This window comes from Aquarana catesbeiana, linkage group LG02, assembly GCF_042186555.1.
Source record: "Aquarana catesbeiana isolate 2022-GZ linkage group LG02, ASM4218655v1, whole genome shotgun sequence".
NCBI classification, from domain to species: domain Eukaryota; kingdom Metazoa; phylum Chordata; class Amphibia; order Anura; family Ranidae; genus Aquarana; species Aquarana catesbeiana.
In genome coordinates, this window is record NC_133325.1 from 198151228 (window position 1) to 198171785 (window position 20558).

General features: G+C 41.6%; 1 long non-coding RNA gene across 1 annotated transcript; it reads right to left on the minus strand.

Moving 5' to 3' along the window:
• Nucleotides 1-8841: 8841 nt before the first annotated feature.
• On the minus strand, nt 8842-20461 carry LOC141129848 (uncharacterized). The gene is made up of 3 exons (XR_012241882.1): nt 20418-20461; nt 10963-11147; nt 8842-10867 (listed from the first exon to the last, which is right to left on the minus strand). It is a non-coding gene; the product is annotated as an uncharacterized lncRNA (long non-coding RNA).
• Between the last annotated feature and the right edge of the window lie 97 nt (nt 20462-20558).

Genomic DNA, 20558 nt, shown 5'->3' on the forward strand with positions numbered 1-20558 from the left:
ATATTTTACAATAAAACAAATATAAGGTAAAAATCAATACAATGTAATTATCCTTTCCAAAATGGCTGCTGGTCTAAAATGGTGGTTACCAGAGTTCTAAATGGCTGCTGTGGTTTCCAAGATGGCTTCTGCTTAAGGTAGAGCTGTGTTTTGTGTTCTCAGAGTTTCAGAGTATAAGGTGTCAAGGAAACTTCATGAACGTGGGTGGGGTTACAAATATGGTTAAGTTTATGGAATGTATGAAGTTGATGGATGAATTGTCTGTGTGTCTCTCCCTCTGGGCAATGGTCAGTGGTCTTAAATACAACTATGAACAATGAACTCATAAACATTTTCATAACCTAACCCACAAGGTGTGTCTTAATTTCCATTGGACGAGGTAGCTAATAATTTACCTTCCTGGAAATTATTTGTGTGAATTATCACTGCTCCTTTAAACCACCAAGGGTCATTGTAGAGCAGAATTATTTGTTCTGAATTATTTTCATACTAAATTATTCTCATACTTGACCTGTTGTAAGAATGTCCATTCTCTCATGGTACAGGCGTGGCCATCTGATATAAAGTGTAGCCAGTAGATCTATAATATTTAGGAACCCTGGTAACCAGTACAAGATGAGTGCGCAATCTTTACACATTGATATCATGTAAAATTATTGAATATGAATAAGTGTTTTACCCCTGTAGATACTATAATTACATATGCATCTAGGTATACACATGCTATATGCATATATATATTTCTGTATACATGGTTAGAATTAGAGGTCGACCGATATATCAGCGCGACTTGCAAATGACTTCTGTAATAGAAGTCAATGCAAGTTGCCTGAAGTCTTCTGTGGAGCCACTTCTATCCTCTCTGGGCAGCCTGCCAAGTCTGATAAAAGAAACTAAAAAGATACAATGTTTCCACTTGTGAATGAACTGAACTCTGTGTGGAGGAGTTCTCAGGTTAACCATTTAAAGACTAAATCTTTTCTGACATTTGTTGCATACAAGTAAAAATCCTGTATTTTCTGCTAGAAAATCATTTAGAACCCCCAAAAATTATATATATATTTTTTAGCAGAGACCCTAGGGAATAAAATAGTGGTTGCTGCAATATTTTATGTCACACGATATTTGTGCAGCTGTTTTTCAAACGCAATTTTTTGGGGAAAAAATACACTAATGAATTTAAAAAAAAAACAAAACTAAGCAGTAAAGTTAGCCCATTTTTTTTTTCGTCCAAAAGTTTTGATTACCTGTTTAAATGTAAGAAATTTTCTGTATCACTTATTACTTAAGGCTGCTTTCACACTGGAGCAGGCAGGCGTTGACGGTAAAACGTTGCTAGTTTTAGCGGCGCTTTACCATCATTTTAGCGGCGCTATTCGGCTGCTAGCAGGGCGCTAATAACCCAGCTAGCGCCCGAGGAAGGGGTTGAATGTGCCAGTGAAGCGCCACAGCCGAATCGCTTTGCAGGCGCTTCGACAGCGGTGCGCATTCATTTCAATGGGCAGGAATGGTGGAGGAGCGGTATACACCGCTCCAAAGATGCTGCTTGCGGGACTTTTTTAACATCCTTCCAGCGCATCGACTCAATGTGAAATCACTCGGGCTTTCACACTGAGACTGCAGGGGAGCCACTTTACAGGCACTATTTTTAGCCCAAAAGCACCTGAAAAACGCCCCATTGTGAAAGGGGTCTAACTGTTATATTTTATGAGATGAAGGGAAAAAAAAAATCGGCTTAACATATCGGCCCAAAAAAATCGGCATCATATATCGGCCACCGCGATTTCTAAATATCGGCATCGGCCAGAGAAAAACCCATATCGGTCGACCTCTAGTTAGAATATATGTCATTAACCCTATCCGGCCTTATGATTAATCCTAAGAAATGCCTAGTGCTTAATATTTCACTCACAAACATGGAATTGATCCCGGCTAGGGCTGCACTCCCATTCACATGGGCAGAAAAATCAATCCCATATCTTGGAATTCATTTAACAGCATCTCATTCTGACTTATTCTCAACCAATTATCCTCCTGTATTAAGACAGATCACAAATCTAATAAAACAATGGTCGCAACTTCCTTTATCCTGGATAGGGAAGATTAATGCAATCAAAATGACTATTCTACCCAAATTGCTTTATCTATTCAGAGTCCTCCCTATTCCAATTCCTTCCTATTTTTTGAGAATAGTACAAAAAAGAGCAACTTCGTTTATATGGGGCTCTTCTAAACCACGTATACCTATACACACACTACATCTTCCTTTCTTTTATCAGAAATCCGGCCTTTTATCCGGCATGGATCTACCCAAATTCTTTTAAAGCTTGGACAACATCAGGCATTCAGACACTAAATGACTTCATAGCATCTAAATCATTCCTTTCATTCCCATCGCTTAGAGAAAAATATGATCTACCAAACTCTGAGATATTTAGATATCTCCAAATCAAAAATTTCTATACACCATTCCTAAAGGGGGATACACCATTATCCCAATTATCCATTTTTGAATCAATCTGTACAAAAGATCCATTTGCTAAAGGTACAATTTCATCACTTTATAATCAATTATATGGAGTAGCAAATCTTAATAGACCCTCTTACGTTCAGAGGTGGGAGGAGGACCTGGGACAAACTTTAGAAGACACGGACTGGTCTAACATATGGCTCACATCTAAGTCATCTTCACCCAACATCTTAGCACTGGAGACAAATTATAAAGTCCTAACTCGCTGGTACCTTGTACCCGCTAGAGTGGCAAAATATTCACCTAATACCTCAGCTCTTTGTTTTCGAGGATGCCCAGAAATAGGCACATATTTACACATATGGTGGACGTGCCCAGTAATCCAAACCTTCTGGAAGGAAGTCTTCGTGATTGCATCTGAAATATTTAAAAAAATAATACAACCAGATCCATGTTTAACTTTACTTAATCTAAAACCGGAATGGTTAACACTCTCTCAATTCAAACTTATGATCCAACTAATAACGGCTGCAAAACAAACAGTGGCCAAGGCATGGAAATCTCCTACATTGGTACTAGCAGAAACAATTCACAGAATGAATAATACAATGTCCCATGCTAAGATGGTAGCCATCGATCAAAATCAAATTCCAAAATTTGAAAAACTTTGGCATCCTTGGATAAAACAACAGTTCCTGTCAAACTTCAATGACTCTGTCCTGTTGCCATGGTAACAGATTAAATGACTTACAGAGACACCCATTCTAAGGCTTCAAAGAGAACTAAAAAGAATAATAAACTGACGAGCGGGACAACCTTGTGGACCATACCTCTACCTTTCAACCCTTTTTCTTCTTTCTCTTTCCTTTTCTCCACCTTACGATTAAAGCTCATTATCAGAATTTATTTGACCTATATACACTCTACTTGTAAACAATATGTATAGTAGGTATAAATCATTCAAATACCTACAAAAGTAACTAAGGAAATGATATATATCTTTAATTTAGGTTTACGTGAACCCAATGTTTAATATTTGAAATTTCATGATATTTACCTATATAAACCCTACTGTAAAACAATGAGCTTACTTTATAGATCCTTGTAAACTTACTTTATGTATCTTTATAACATTGTATACTCAATAAACTTCTTTTGACAAGAATATATGTCATTAACAACAATAATTGGTACACTTGAAGCTATTTTTACATCTAATATGCTCTAAATCAAAATAATATATTTTTTATCTTATAACGAATTACGATTGTATCAGTAGACACTAAAATAACAACTGTATCTATGGCCTGAAATGAAATATATAATTTGAATGACCTATAATCATATAGATTTAAAATAGGGGATATGACACTTCTTAGTAAAATAAGATTCTATTTCTTTTAGTTGTATAAAATAAACTTTGGACAGTCTTACTGACTATTTAAACAGTGTTCAGCTGGATAAAAAAAACTCTTAGGCCCTGTACACGCGATCAGATTTTCCAACGGGAAATGTGTGATGACAGGCTGTTGGTGGAAAATCCAACCATGTGTACGCTCCATCGGACAATTGTTTCGGATTTTCCGCGGACAAATGTTAGCTAGCAGGTTTTAAAATTTTCCATGGACAAATGTGTGTTGTCTGATTTTCCAAGCGTGTGTACACAAGTCTGTCAGAAAAAGTCCAAAGTACAAACACGCATGCTCGGAAGCAAGGACGAGCCAGAAGCGGTCGGTCTTGTAAACTAGCATTCGTAATGGAGAATTAACATTCGTGACGTGGCAAATTATAAAATCTCGAAATGCAGCGCACAATTCTCTTTTTCTTTAATGGAATAATAATGAAGCTGCTTTGCTGATGATACTGATGGAGTTATTGCGAACAAAGGCTTTTTTTTTTTCTAGTGATATCAAGAATAATATTATTATGCTTTTTTTTTTTTTATTTGGACAAGTTACCACAACACCATTATCCCGTAGTTTTTAAGATCAAAGATACATCTATGTTGGTGTCCCTTGTCAATTTTACATTGTATTTTTTTAAAAAAGGAAACAAAAAAATGAACTTAACCAAAAAATGCATTCTATGCATCCAAAAATATAGAAAATATACTAAATCAAATCATTATTCAACCAAAAGAATAATGTCAAAGCAATAACCCCAAGGCCAATAATAAATAACATGTTATCTCCTCCAATTCCACAACATGTCTGTTTCACAAACGGCCATTCAGAAACGAACTGAAAAGTGCGAAATGAATAGTGAGAATCAACACTCATCAAACGTCTACTAATACGAAATTAGTAGAAGGAGCCCAAAGGGTGGTGCTAAAGAGCTGAAAAACCATGTAGCATGTCACTACATTCGTGACTGTTGGCCAACAATTGTGTGCCGTGTGTATGCAAGACAAGTTTGGACCAACGCCCTTCGGACAAAAGACCACGGTTTTGTTGACCAACAATCCGATCGTGTGTACGAGGCTTTGGAGTCTAAACAATAGTTTCTGTCCACAGACAGATATTTCATCTGGAGAGCAATCAGTCAAGTATTTGTGTTGTTAACTTTTATCAGCGGTATCAAGTTTTCCCTTTTATTTAACAAATCAGAGAACGTAAATATCTTTGGTTATTTTGGTCTCAGCTCTGCAAACAGTTTATTTATAAAGTTCAAGGCCTGATAAGTCCTTAGAAGTTTGGAAGTGACTATCCCCTATTTGTAACCTTTTTCTCATGGGGCTTATTCCATAAAAAAATAAAACAAAATGTTATTATATCTTCCCAAAAAGTCTAACAACCTCAACTCCCTTATCCTGCACATATCTACATTAACCCCCTTCATCTCCATCATTCTACTGTATGTGACCCCTCTGTGTATAACCTATACTTTTAATATATCTAGTGCAAAATGACCAAGCTCTGTGTTTTAATCCCCTTAATACTGGCATGTTTCTTTAACCACTTCCATACCGGACCATTGTCATATGACGTCCTGAGGAACACTCTGTCCCTCATATGACATCCTGGGCTTCTCGCCGCTCCTGTGGGGCCCCCGGGGGCCCGCAGTGTGGCGATCGGGGATGAGGCATTTCCCTCGGGTTGCAGCCCATCCCAGATCAGTGTAAAGAGCCTATAAAACTTGGCTCTTTACCACGTGACCACCTGTGTCCAATCACAGCCGGTCAAAAGCATGGTCCTCGTGCAAGGCGCTGCGATCGGGGACGAGGCTTGTCACACTGACACAGCCCATCCTCGATCGCGGTAAAGAGCCAATGAAATTGGCTCTTTACCACATGACTGGCTGTGTCCAATCACAGCTGCTCACAGAATGTCAACAAACCGCGGTAACGAGCTGTTACTGGGCTCTCCTCCTCACACACTGTTCGTGTGTGAGGAGGAGATTGCGGTAACAGCTCGTTACTGCCTACAGTATACACCAAGCACACTGATTGCCCACGCCCCTAATAAAGAGGACCTGTCACCACCCATCAAAGTACTTGTCAGAGCCTATCAAAGTACCTGTCACCAGCCCATCTGAATACCGGAGTACCTGTCACCAGCCCATCAGAGTACCCGAGTACCTGTCACCAGCCCATCATAGTACCCGAGTACCTGTCACCAGCACATCTGAGTACCCAAGTACCTGTCACCAGCCCATCTGAGTACCCGAGTACCTGTCACCAGCCCATTAGAGTACCCAAGTACCTGTAACCAGCCCATTAGAGTACCCGAGTACCTATCTGCAGCCCATGCCTCATAGGATATACGTTGGGGGTGTTAGCTTTCCAAAATGGAGTCATTTTGTGGGTAATTCCATTGTCCTGGTGCTCCAGTACCTTCAAAAGTGTGATAGGTAGGAATGAAATTAGATGTGTAATTTATGCTCCTAGAACGCCTGAAGGTTCTACTTCAATGGTGGACCTCTCTATGTGGCCAGGCTGTGTAAAAGTCTCACATATGTGGTATCGCCATACTCAGGAGTAGCAGAATGTATTTTGGGATGTAATTTATGCTATGTACATGCTGTGTGTTAGAAATATTTTATAAATTGACCACTCTCTTTAAAAAAAAATACGTTTTCATTTTCTTTCCACATTTTGCGAAGACATGTGGAAAAAAATAATGTCAGGGAAGATGTCTGCAAGGTACTACTGTTGTTTCCAGGCACATACCTGTGCACAGGCACCAACCAAGAATGTCCAGAATGACTGTGGGCGCTTCTGCTGATGCGCATGCGTGAACGGGACAGCGCGTTGGCACGCGCACGCACCTGTTACCAGAACTTGCACCAGTCAGTCTATTTAAATGGAGCTTCAACACTGGCTGGTTGCTGCTTGGTCTACAGCGTTACCTGAATCCTGATTCCTGTCTGTTTGACTTCTGCTACCGATCCGGCTTGTTCCCTACTACCGCTGCCTGCTTCCGGCCCTGACCCCTTGGCTTCCCACGGACTATTCTCTGTCTCCAGTTCCTGTTACCTAGCACCTGTTGCCGAACCTGCTTGTGACCAGACTACGCTTCTGCCTGCTGTCTATGCCTGATTTGCCTGTCTGTTGCCAAGACCTGCCTGTGATACGACTACGCTTCTGCCTGCCACTTCTGCCTGATCTGCCTGTCTGCTGCCTACCCGATTCATCTGACCCTGCTTCTGGCCATCCAGCCTGCTGCTAGCTCCTGCGTCCAGTGGTGCATCTCTACCCATCTCCTGCCAAGTCTGCCATCTCTCCTGCCTGCTACCTGCTGTGTTCCGGCTTCCTGCTGCAAGTTCCTGGCTTCCGCTGATACAGACTTCTGGACTGATCATAGGTACTCTTACCCCACTGTGCTCCTGAGCCTGCTGTCCCACTATCAGGGGCTCTCGAGCCGGAGCTGTACGAGAGGCCTTCCTCTACACGTCAGGCTCACCCACCAGGTACGTGACAAATTAACTGTTCAAAAGACTCATTTATGTCTCATAGAATATACCTTGGGGTGTTAGCTTTCCAAAATGGTGTCATTTTGTGGGTAATTCCATTTTGTCCTGGTGCTCCAGGGCCTTCAAAAGTGTGATAGGTCATTAGGAAATTTTATGTGCAATTTATGCTTCTATAACGCCCGATGGTGCTCCCTGCATGTTGGACCTCTCTATGTGGCCAGGCTGTGAAAAAGTCCCACACATGTGATATCACCATACTCGGAAGAAGTAGCTGAATCATTTTGTGGTGCAATTGAAAGTATGCATATGCTGTGTGTGAGAAATAACTTGTTATTCTGAAAATTGTGTGCTAAAAAAAAAAATAATAATTTCTTTATTTTCCCAAAAATTGTGGGAAAAAATGACAACTTCAAAAAACTCACTATGCCTCTTATTAAATACCTTGGACTGTCTACTTTCCAAAAAGGGGTCATTTGGGGGGTATTTGCACTTTTCTGACATTTCAGGGCCTCAAGAGATAATAGGCCGTCAGTGTATCAGGTGTGATCAATTTTCAATAGTTTGCACCATAGCTTGTAGACTCTATAACTTTCACACAGACCAAATAATATACACTTATTTGGGTTATTTTTTTTAATTCATATGTAGCAGTATAAATTTTGGCCCAAATGTATGAACAAAAATTACTTATTTGCAAAATGTTATTATAGAAACTAAAAAAAGTGTTTTTTTTCAAAATTTTCGCACTTTTTTCACTTATGTCGCAAAAGATAAAAAACCCAGTGGTGAATAAATACCACCAAAAGCAAGCTCTATTTGTGTGAAAAAAAATATAAACATTTTGTTTGGGTACAGTGTTTCATGACTGAGTAATTGGCATTCAAAGTGCAAGAGTGCTGAAAGCTGAAAATTGGTCTGGGCAGGAAGGGTGTGTAAGTGCTCTGTATTGAAGTGGTTAATACCAAAAAAATTGTAGCAAAAAAATCGGACCTTTGGGTGTCTATTTTTCAAAAAGGGGCAATAAAGAGGTGTTTTTATACAGTCCTTGCATTTTAGTTTATTATTTTTAATAACAGAAAGTAAAAGAAATATTTTTTGCAAGTTTGGGTGGAAAAAAAATCCTATTGATTAGTAAATACCGCCAAAAAAAAAAGTTCTATCTGTCTCAAAAAAAATATTAGAAAAATAATTTGGGTTCAGTGTTACATAACTGAATAATTGTCAAACTATCACATAACTAAAAAATGAAAAATAGCCTGGACAGGAAGGGGGATTACCCTCCCGATCCACAAGTAGGTATAAGTGTAGGTGTAGCAAGCGGACACAATTTAAATGAATATGACTCTTCAGCTACTCAATAGCTGCCATTTGGATGTCCCAGAGCCACTTTCTTGGTGATAAATGACCTAGGCACTTCACTCCCATTGTCAGGTTGGTTAGGATTATGGGCGCCAGTCACTTTGCTTTAGGTTTTGAAGGTTCATTGCACATGTACATGAAGTGATGGGAAGAAGAATAAGGAGAGCACAGGATACCTGAATGTTTCCTGTTGAAACATTTGCTTTCTAGTTACCACTCTCACCGGGCTATATGGAAACTAAATCTTTAGGATGGCTCTATGACATCTGAGGTTCATGTGGTAACTAGGACTTGAGGTTCACAAAGGGACAGGAAATAAGAATAGGAAAGTTCCTGTGTGTCAGGCACATAACTGATGCGTGAGGACGCACACGAATGCGTGCCGACACACGGCCTTGCATGCTTTTAGACCAAACGCCCTCTATAAGGGCACTAGCTGCCTTATGTAATTGCGGGTTGATGTCTGGTTCTCCAGTGTGTTTGTTCCTGTGATACCCTGCATCTGTGACTCCTGTTACTGACTCGACTTGCCCCTGGACCTGTCTTCTGCCTGCCCCTTGGTTTGACCCCAGCTTGTTTATTGGACTTGCTCTCCTCTATGGCTCCTGACTATGATTACCTCTGTCCACATCTGGTACCTGACCTTGGCTTTGAACTGACTACTCATCTGACTCCTGCTCCACCTGCTACCTACTTACCCTGGGCGCCACCTGTCTGCAGTCCTTTCCTAGTGCTTCAGCTGCATTCCTGGATGTCTCACCTGATGGCACTCCAGTCGGGTCAGCCCCAGCTGGTGACTCGTGCTTCTTTGAGGCTGGCACCTCCTGCTATCACCTTCAGGGGTGCCTGGAGCTTAGCAGCATGGGAAGCCTTTTCACCATAGGCCTCCAACACCAGGTACACGATACCATGTTTCTACACTACTCAAAAATCCCTCTCCATTTCCATAGAGAAGCCCTTGGCTGTCTGCTTTCTTTGGGCCACTACAGCATACCCTTCCAGTCAATATCTTTAGAGAGGACTCTCAGGAAGGAAGATCCCTGCAGTAGTCTACACCCCTATGCCATAAGGCCTAAAGCTGGCCATACACTGTACAAATTTTGGAAGATTACTGTGAAACCAGCAAAAATTCCCTTAGTGAGTGACCGTCTTCTGTCTCCCTCCAGACTGACATCCCTCTATCCCCTCAGTCTGGCTATCAAAATATGGTAGGCACAACAGGGGATTCACTGACTTGTGATGTAAAGCAGGGATGGAAGAATTTGTTAAGTGTATGTCACTTAAGAGCAAGCCTTGTTTTACAGCAACCTTTTCTCAGGGTGAAAAAGGCCATGTGTCAGTTAGTGCCTCAGATATTTATTAGCTCTCCCAGCATGCCTCCAAAGCCTGCTGATTGGCCAGGTAATAAGTATCATAGAAATGTTAACCCTAACACACCCTGCTGGAGCAAGCTCAGCACAGCATGTGACTGAAATAATTCCCCATATGCTTAGAGAACTGCAGCCAACACACCGCTAAGCTGATTATAGTTCACTAACAGATCACTATACAAAAAGAGAATCTTAAAATAACTGTACACTAAAAGAAAGATTGTTCAGTGTATTTTAGTTAAAGATTGGAATCCCACACCAGGTCATTAATATGTACAAACACACCAGTCTTTCTGGCTAAGCAGTCACAGACTTACTCAGGCTCTGGCCTGCACATAGAAAATATCCAAGTAAAGTTTTAAAGTAGAACAGCACATAGAGTGTATTCTTCTGTCTGTAGTGCCGTGTCCCATTACTGATATACGTCAACAAGGTTTTGTGTTTTTTTGTGAAGAGGCACAAAGAATGTAATATAGGTCAAGTTAAAAGTAATGATTTCCTGTCAAGCTGATGGGGAGATGTAGCTGGCAGTAAATTCCCTGTATACATCTGTTGCTCACTCTCTATTTTTCCATTCATTCCTCAGAGAAACTGGTAGTCTGCTATTTTCTCTTTGTTTCCAGGCTTGCTTAATTTCCCCTTAGAAACAGTTCTATGTTGGCAGAGGAGGCTCTGAGAGAATGTGTGCTTCAGCATCCTTTCTGTCAGTACCTGCTACAAGCAGAAACCAGAAAATTAAAAGGGTAACTCCACTTTCCTGGGGAAAAAAAAAATAACAAATAAAGAAAAAATAATATAGTGTGTACAATTGCGATACAAGTCATTCTGTAATGAAATGTTATTAAAAGTTACCTTTCCTTTTCAATCTGCAGCTGCTGTAATTTTCTATAAATGCAATGCAATATGGCTACATGGAGTTGTTCTGTACACAGAATGTGTACTGACCACTCCCCAGAAACATCATTCCTGCTTGTGTGATTGGCTCACCAATTTTCCCAGAAGTCTGCCTAGGATAGAAGTCAGAATTCAGGCATCCCCTGCAACAAAAATGTCATTTTTGGTGAGATATTTCTAATAGGAACACGTCTAAAGGGATGCAGGCCCAGCAGATTTCCTCATTGGTGTCCTGCAGCTGCCACAGCTGATAATAATGAAACCACTCCCATTAGACCCACTCAACCCAGAGGCACAGACAAACACACATGGATTTCTTCAGAATAACAAAAAGGTAGGAATCTGCAACAAAGGTTGTTATAATCCTTGCAATGTACATAGATCACCCGGGGGGGAATGTTTTTTTCTCATCAAAAGTGGAGTTACGCTTTAAGGTACTGAAAGTTCCGCTCGTGACTTCAACTGGGGAAGTCACGAGCGGTGATGCAACGCGTAGGGCGTGGCCGAGAGCAGACGAAACCGGAAGTCAGTAAGGAGGCGCCTCAGACACCGCTCCTCAACTTGTTTTTACTTTTATGCTGTTTTTAATCATTTGCAATGTAAGAGACCACTTTAACTTTCAATAAATAGCAATTTGATTTAACATACTACACCATTGGAGGCCTCTCTCTCTCCCTTCCCTGTTTATTCCACCGGACTGGTGGAGCCCAGGTGGGCAACCCCCTTCTTTCCCATATCTGATAGGTGCTTTACATCAGGAGAACCGCTACACCACCAGAGAAGCCCTACCTGAATGGCACTACACTACATCCAATAAAGAACTTGTTTTGATGCCCATATTTATTCTATCTAAGGTGAGAGTCCAGAGAGCCTGGTTTCACCGGATCACTACAATTTAAAAACATCATTATCACCTCCATTATATGGTCCCAGTGGAAGAAGCACAATATAAACTTTTGATTTATTGATGCACATCAGCACTTTTGATGATCACTCATTAATATTAATATTGAGCACTGTACACTATGTTGCACTGGATTTACACTTGTAGAACACATTTTACCTATATATTGTATTTATAACTATGCTTTGATGTGATAGATTTGAAGCGTGAAATCACTTTATTATCATCATTTTGCTGAGTGTAAGTGAACACTTTCGATTTTGCTGCAGTCAGTAGAGACATCATCACTATTTACACACATTTACTATTATTTTTTCATCATCTGTTATTTTAGCTAGTCACGTTGATATTGACTCAGTCCGTTTACTCAATTTAGCGCGAGGGACTACACCATACATTTTAGATTAGTGCCAATAGCGCTAACACCCACGCACCATACACTTCCCTTAGTAGTATAGTGTCTGAATGGATCAATATCTGATCAAATCTATACTAGCGTCCCCAGTATTATAGGGTTCCCAAAAATGCAGCATTCGCGGGATCAGCCCAGATACCTGCTAGCACCTGCGTTTAGCCCCTCAGCCCAGCCCACCCAAGTGCAGTATCAAATCACTGTCACTTACACAAAACACATAACTGAAGCATTTGCAGAGTCAGGCCTGATCCCTGTGAACACTAACAGTTTTTCTGGTAGCGATTGAAGCAGTTGCTGACAGTCAGGTGCTCTTTTTTCCTTTGAGTCTCACTAGTGTACCAGTAAATTTAGAGGCCAAAATGTCCAATCGAACGTACACTAGTGAAGAGGCCTACACATTTCTGAGTCTGACAGATGAGAGTGAAGAGGAAGTCAAGTGACATCTGTCCGATTCTGGCTCAGAATACGAACCAGTAGACAGCAGCGGCACCCTGACAGATAGCACTGACGACGGAGTAGTGGTCCCTGCCAAGGTCAGGTGTACTTGACCCCATTCTGCTGTTGTTGAGGTGCAAGAACCGCAGGGCTCTCGTATGGAGCAGAGAGCCAGTACTAGTGCCACTCATCCTTCTGATGAACTGATAAGCACCAGCGGCCTAGTACATCCTGGTCGTACATCCAGCACTGCAGTAACACTTGGTGACATGGCGAGTCCCATAAGTGCAGTTCAAGCTGGTGAGGTGGCTAGCACAACTAGTGTCCCGCAGCCACCAAGAAGAAGACAAACACAGGCCCATCGAGCCCATAGTTCCCTTCCTGCTGCATTTGCCAAACTGAATTGGGAGCCCACCACTTCTGCAGCACCCGTACTTCCCCCATTCACTGACCAACCCGGAATTCAGGTGGAAACAGTTGATTTTACGTCACTTGATTTTTATTCGCTGTTTTTCACGGAAGATCTCTAGAGCTCTATTGTGGACCAAAGCAATTTGTATGCTGGTCAATTCATCGCCGCTAATTCCCAGTTGACCCTTGCCAAAGATTGGAAACCTATTACAGTTTGCGAATTTAAGACCTTACTGGGCCTATCCCTCCTCAAAAAAAAAGTGAGTTGCGGTCATATTGGTCCACTGACCAAATTCACCATATGCCCATGTTCTCTGCCTCCATGACCAGGACACGATACGAGCAGGGCTTGTGGTTCATGCATTTCAATGACAATGAACTCTGTCGTCCTCAGGGTGACCCTGGATATGATCAGCTTCACAAAATTCGGCCCCCTCGTAAACCACTTCAACCAGCAGTTTGCAGCCTTGTCTACTCCCGATCAAGTTGTCTGTGTAGATGAGTCCCTCATTATGTTTTCTGGGTGCTTGTCTATCAAACAGTATCTTCCCAGCAAGCATGCCAGATATGGAGTCAAGATGTATAAGCTCTGTGACAGGGCAACAGGCTATACATATCGTTTTATGGTTACGAGGTGCGATATTGAGGGATGTCTAGGTCAGTGGTAAATGAGTTTTCAGTGAGTTTACAGCCAACAAAAGTTCAGTTTAAGGGCGTGGTAACCCACTTTTATTGAAAGTAACAAAAATGAAAGTTCATACATGCACGGGCTGCCCACACAGGGGTTCTTCTCCCAAAAATTACAAAAAAATGAAAATGCCAAGCCGCCTGGTTCTCAAGGCTCACTCAGCCTTGGTCGCGATACAAAGCTGCGCAGGCCCACTCCTGGCCTCTAGGAAGGGGCTCTGACACTCCAAGCTTTCACACTCCTCCAAGACTCACGGTCCCTAGGACTCTCTCTTCCAGTTGTCTCAGCTATGGTCTCCCTGACTCTCAGCTGGCCCAAATCTGTCAGTCCACTGACCTGGAACCTCTACCACATGGAGTGCCGTCTCAAAGGTATTGCCTGGGTACTTAAATAGAGCACCTTCCTCCTGGCCGCAGCAACTGCTCCAACACAAACTCCTTTCCCACCTTCTCTGAGCCATGCTCAGCTCTGCCTTATAATGGGTGTGTGAACCTGGACACACATACAACCTGCAGAACTTCTGGAAAGCCTGGACACAAGACTGAAAACTCCATCCCTCCCAATGCTCTTTGAAGTCTTCAAGTTTCCAGCCCCCAATCCAGACTTACAAAATCCAGAGAAAATTTAAAGCATAGCTTGCTCTGCTCACAAATCTTCTGCTGGAACTTCTCAAACTGCCTCTGAGAGTCCTGTGTCCATTTTACCCTCATTTTCAGCGAGACAGGGGCTCTCACTTTTACAGAGGGAAGAGATAGTCACGTAGAGCCGGAGAACTGCCCAGACTACATAGGGAGCGCTGATAAGATTGTGTGAGACATGGTGCCACCCTTATTTGGAAAGGTGTACCACTTGTATATGGACAATTATTACACAAGCGTGCCACTTTTTAGTCACCTTTTTAATTGTGGAATTGTCGCATGTGGCACCATGCGATCTAATAGTCGGGGCTTCCCCCAACGGCTTATAGATTCCCGACTTAGACGGGGGAAGAGAGCCTGCTTGAAATGTAATAATTTGTTAGCAGTGAAGTGGAGGGATTCACGGAATGTTTTCGTTCTGTCCTCCCTTCACGCAGATACGACAGTCCAAATTCCTACGGCGACTGGTGTTGTGGAGAAACCCCTCTGTGTCCACGAATACAACCTGAACATGGGAGGGATGGACATCAAGGACCAGTTGTTGGTGCCGTACCTAATTGCCCTTAAGGCCAGACACTGGTATAAAAAAGTGCCTGTATTATTACAATTGGCTCTGCTGAATGCTTTTGTATTTTACAAAGCTTCAGGACGAACTGGATCCTTCCTAAAATTCCAGAAAGAGATCGTCACAGCCCTTCTGTTTCCAGACGGTGCTATTGCCCACCTTCCCAATGCAAATGCAGTGAGCCGGCTGCATGAGAGGCATTTTTCGTATGTCCTCCCCGGTACCCCTACCCACAGAACACCCCAAGGAAGATGTCGTGTCTGCAGAAAATGCGGATTTAGGAGTGACACCCGCTTTTATTGTGCCTCCTATCCTGACCAACCTGGTCTCTGCATCGGTGACCGTTTAAAACGCTACCACACAGTAGTGGAGTATTAGCGTAGGGCAGGGATATGCAATTAGCGGACCTCCAGCTGTTGCAAAACTACAAGACCCATCATGGCCCTGCCTCTGGGTGTCATGCTTGTGGCTGTCAGAGTCTTGCTATGCCTCATGGGACTTGTAGATCTCCAACAGCTGGAGGTCTGCTAATTGCATCTCCCTGGCGTAGGGTACACGTTTACAGTTTATATAAAAGTACAAAAAAAAAAAAAAATACACTAAAACAAAAAAAGCCCCAAATTGTTGTGGTTTTATTTTTCTTCTCTCTCTATTGTGCGATCTCTATTGTTCTATATCTACTGTTCCTGTATTTTAGAACTGTAAGGTTTTATTTTTACTATGTTTTATTGTATTTGCTTTGCAGGTATGGTATGTCTTACTGTTATACTGTAATGTTACTTTGTTTTATTGTTAACCATGATTTGCTTAGCAGGTACGCCATTCAGCTGCAGCACTGATTTATTTATCTTGACAGCAACAGCATTTGCTCTCACGATATGTAAACCAGCGACTCCAGTGTTGTAGGAGGTGATTTCACCACCACAGTTATTTAAAAAAAAAAATGGTGCATGTATGCCCATCATTAGAAGTGGGTGGATGAAGGACAGTGGGCATACCCACCGATCAATCTCTTTTTCGTTCAGCCCACAGGCTGCACAAAAAAAAAAGAACATTACAATATATGCCCAACAAGGACCAGCAACGTACTGATATGTTGCTGGAATTTGAGTGGTTATACCAGAATGATGCCTGAAGGTATCATCTTGTTATCATTCTTTTCAGCCAGCGGTCGGCTTTCATGTAAAAGCAAACCTAGTGGCTAATTAGCCTCCAGACTGCTTTTACAAGCAGTGGGAGGGAATGGCCCCCTCCCACCGTCTTCAATGGTTTTCTTGGGCTCTCCTGTCCCAACAGGGAACCCAAGAATGCAGCCGGTGGTTACGCCAGCTGACCATAGAGCTGATTGGAGACCAGAACGGCTCCAACCATCTCTATGGTCTAGGAAACTGGAAACTACGAGCATTTCATGACTTTTGCGGGATATAAATAGCGCCATTGAGAAAGCATTTTATCACACCGATCTTGGTGTGGTCAGATGCTTTGGAAGGCAGAGGAGAGATCTAGGGTCTAATAGACCCCATTTTTTTCGAAAAAAAGAGAGTACCTGCCACTACCTATTGCTATCATAGGGGATATTTACATTCCCTGAGATAACAAAACTGATTAAAAAAAAAAAAATAAAAAAATGAAAGGAACAGTTTAAAAATAAAATAAAAAAGCAACAATTAAAAAAAACCAAACAAACCTGTTCCCCGTGCTCACGAGCAAAAGCGAACGCAAGCGGCGGTCTGGTGTCATATGTAAACAGCAATTGCACCATGCATGTGAGATATCACCGCGAAGGTCAGATCGAGTGGAAGTCATTTTGGAAGTAGATCTCTTCAATAAATCTAAAGTGGTAACCTGTAAAGGATTTTAAAGGCTTTTAAAAATGTAGAAAGTTTGTCGCCGCCTCACGTTTGTGTGCAATTTTAAAGCATGTCGTGTTTGGTGTCCATGTATTCAGCTTAAGATCATCTTTTTTACTTCATCAAACATTTGAGCAATATAGTGTGTTTTAGTGCATTAAAATTCAAAAAAGTGTTTTTTTCACAAAAATATTGCGTTTGAAAAATCGCTGTGCAATTACTGTGCGAAAAAAGAATATTGCAACACCCACCATTTTAATCTGTAGGGCATTTGCTTTAAAAAAAAAAAAAATATAGAATGTTTGGGGGTTAAAATTTTCTAGCAAAAAGAAAATATTTTTTCATGTAAACAAAAAAAAAGTGTCAGAAAGGGCTTTGACTTCAAGTGGTTAGAAGAGTGGGTGATGTGTGACATAAGCTTCTAATGCTGTGCATAAAATGCCAGGGCAGTTCAACGCCCCCCCCCCCCCAGATGACCCCTTTTTGGAAAGTAGACACCCCAAGCTATTTGCTGATAGGCAGGTTGAGTCCATTGAATATTTTAGATTTTGTCACAAGTTGCGGGAAAATGACAAACTTTTTTTTTTTTTGCACCAAGTTGTCACTAAATGATATATTGCTCAAACATGCCATGGGCACATGTGGAATTACACCCCAAAATACATTCTGCTGCTTCTCTCGAGTACGGGGATACCACATGTGTGAGACTTTTTGAGAGCCTATCCATGTACAGGACCCCGAAAACCAATCGCCGCCTTCAGGCTGTCTAAGGGCGTAAAATGGTGATTTCACTTCCTCACTACCTATCACAGTTGCGGAGGCCCTGAAATGTCAAGATGGCACAAAACCCCCCCAAATTACCCCATTTTGGAAAGTAGACACCCCAAGGTATTTGCTAAGAGGCATGGTGAGTATTTTACAGCTCTCATTTGTTTTTAAAAATGAAGAAAAGAAAAATGTATTTTTATTTTCTTTTTTCAAAACTTTTTGACATAAAGCGAGGTCTGCAAAATACTCAACATGCCTCTCAGCAAATAGCTTGAAGTGTCTTCTTTTCAAAATTGGGTAATTTTTTTTTGGGGGGGGGGGGGGGGGGGGTTGTGCTATCTTGACATTTAATGGCCTGCAAAACATTGATGGGTAGTGAGGTGTTGAAATCACAATTTTACGCCCTTAGACAGCCTGAAGGCGGTGATTGGTTTTCAGGGTCCTGTACGCAGCTAGGCTCCCAAAAAGTCTCACATGTGGTATCCCCGTACTCAGGAGAAGCAGCAGCATGTATTTTGGGGTGTAATTTCTTTTTTTTTTCTTTTTTTCTTTTTTTTTTTTTAACATTCTGCTTAAAAATTTGTAAATCAGTACTGCTTGCACCTTGAAGAAGGGGACATACCCCAAAAGCTTGTCCTGAAAAATTGTATGTTAGCGCAAATAAAAAAAGTATCACAGATAGTACTCAATTTTCTCTGGTCTTGTTCCATTTATATCGCAAAAAAAAAAAAAAAAAATAAAATAAAATAAAATAATCGCAGAGGCAATCAAATACCATCAAAAGAAAGCTCTATTTGTGGAGAAAAAAAAGGACTCAAATTTAGTTTGGGTACAGCATTGCATGACCACGCAATTACCAGTTAAAGCAGCGCAGTGCCAAATTGTAAAAAGTGCCCTGGTCATTGAGCAGCCAAATCTTCCGGGCCAAAAAATTCAAAGTCAGCAGCTACAAATACAGTAGTGAGCTTCCCACTGCAAATGCGTGAGCAGCGCTGCACTTTGTGAATGGTCCCGCAGTCTTCTGGGACCTGTGATGTGTCCTAGAAGGTTGCCCTTTTGGGTGAAGTTCTGTTTTAAAGCTGAACTATAGCCTTAACCTCAATCTTGCACAGCTGTACAGGCTTCTTTGCTGTACTGAAATTGCTTACTGTTATTTTACTGCATACTGTATTGCTCAGAGTTTGCAATAAAATGGCAGAAAGTCAGATAGAACCCACCTCTTCTTGGCTGGATGTCCATCATGACCTAGCTTCTACCTCTCCAGCCTGAGGGCCTGTGTTGATGCTCTTTTGCTTGCTTCAAGACAGTTTTGCATGCCCATACAAGTCTACAGGAATGCAAAACCCACTTACAGTACAACAAATTAGGGTGACCAGTCCCCAATTCTAGGAGGCTGCCCCCAGGAAAGAAGTGTCCTTGATTTCATCCCCCTTTAAAAGAATGGATCCCCAGTCCAGGCAGCTGCGGGGTAATTCAGCTAGCAACATTTTTTGGATTGGATATCTGGAGTAGGAGGAGAGAGATGAGGTGCATCTGCTAATTTCCAGGGTTTTTGATGAAGTCACATGCCAATATCATGTGGTTGACCCAGGACCCCCTCAGCTTGTGCAGGGTACGTTGCAGGAGGTGAGCAAGTGGGCTAGTTGCCACCCTACCCTAGCTTACTTAATACTGACTGAGGGAATTAGACAGCAATGCAATCCCAAGGTCCAGTGAGTACATTTCAGGATGGAAAGGGGGAGTTTGGGCTGGAGAAGGACTTGTCATGGGAGTGATTCCTGACCTCTGCACATCACTTACTTTTGGCCTCTACACTGACACTCTGTGCATTACTTATTCCAGACCTCTGTACTCAGTGCATTATTTACTCCTCACCCCTGCACTTTGTGCTTTACTTTCCTTTTTTAAGGTTACTATGCAGTAAAAGCAGAAAAGCAATAAAAACCTCTCTTCCTCCTGATCCTGCACTCTTTGCATTACTTACTGCAGACCTCTGGACTCTGAGCATTACTTACTTTAGATCTCTTCACCTGTACATTACTTACTCCAGACCTGCCAGCAATCTTTTCTCAAACTGTCTTTTGCAAAACCATCATTCTTTTACATCAGAAAGACACTATACATTTGCCAGAAGCTCCGAGCGGTTTTTTGAGCCAATTAGATGAACAGGGGGATGGGAATTCCAGAACAATTGTAGAAAAAGCATAGTTAACATGATTGAAAGATGATCTAGAGTGCTGCACACAGCAACATAGTTACATCTTTAAATACATATTTTTGATTGTATTTCCTGCTTAATATAGGTGAAATTATCAGCATATTTTGAATCAGAAAGTCATCTCTTGGCACAGCTTGGGAAAATGGCATATACTGTAGCTCCGGGGAAGAGGCACTGTGAAAGGCGATTGCTGAAGGCGAAGATCCCTCATCCCCTGCCTCCCCCGCCTCCCCCCAACCCTAATGTTAAATTACTATTAAAAAAAAAAAAAAAAAAAAGGATCCTGCGGCAAGGTGTACCAATCAGCCAGTCATGGTCATACTCGGTCATTCAGTTTAGATTAGATCATTACACTGGCTACAACTAAAAGTCCAGCTTAGTAAATATGAAATGTGCTTATTATGCATCTACATTCTTTATCTCCTTTTCATCCTTCACTACACATGACACCAGATTGAGATTTATAAATATATAGGGATACTGATTAAACTCAAGGCCATCTGCAATAGAAGACAAAATACCTGAATGTGCCATACAAGTGATGTTTCCCAGGATACATTAATCTAAAAGAATGAAGAAATGACCATGGAGATATATTAGTTGCACTCTAAATTAGCATTCACAACACATTCCTACCTTAATGCTAGTCTGCTCTCATGAAC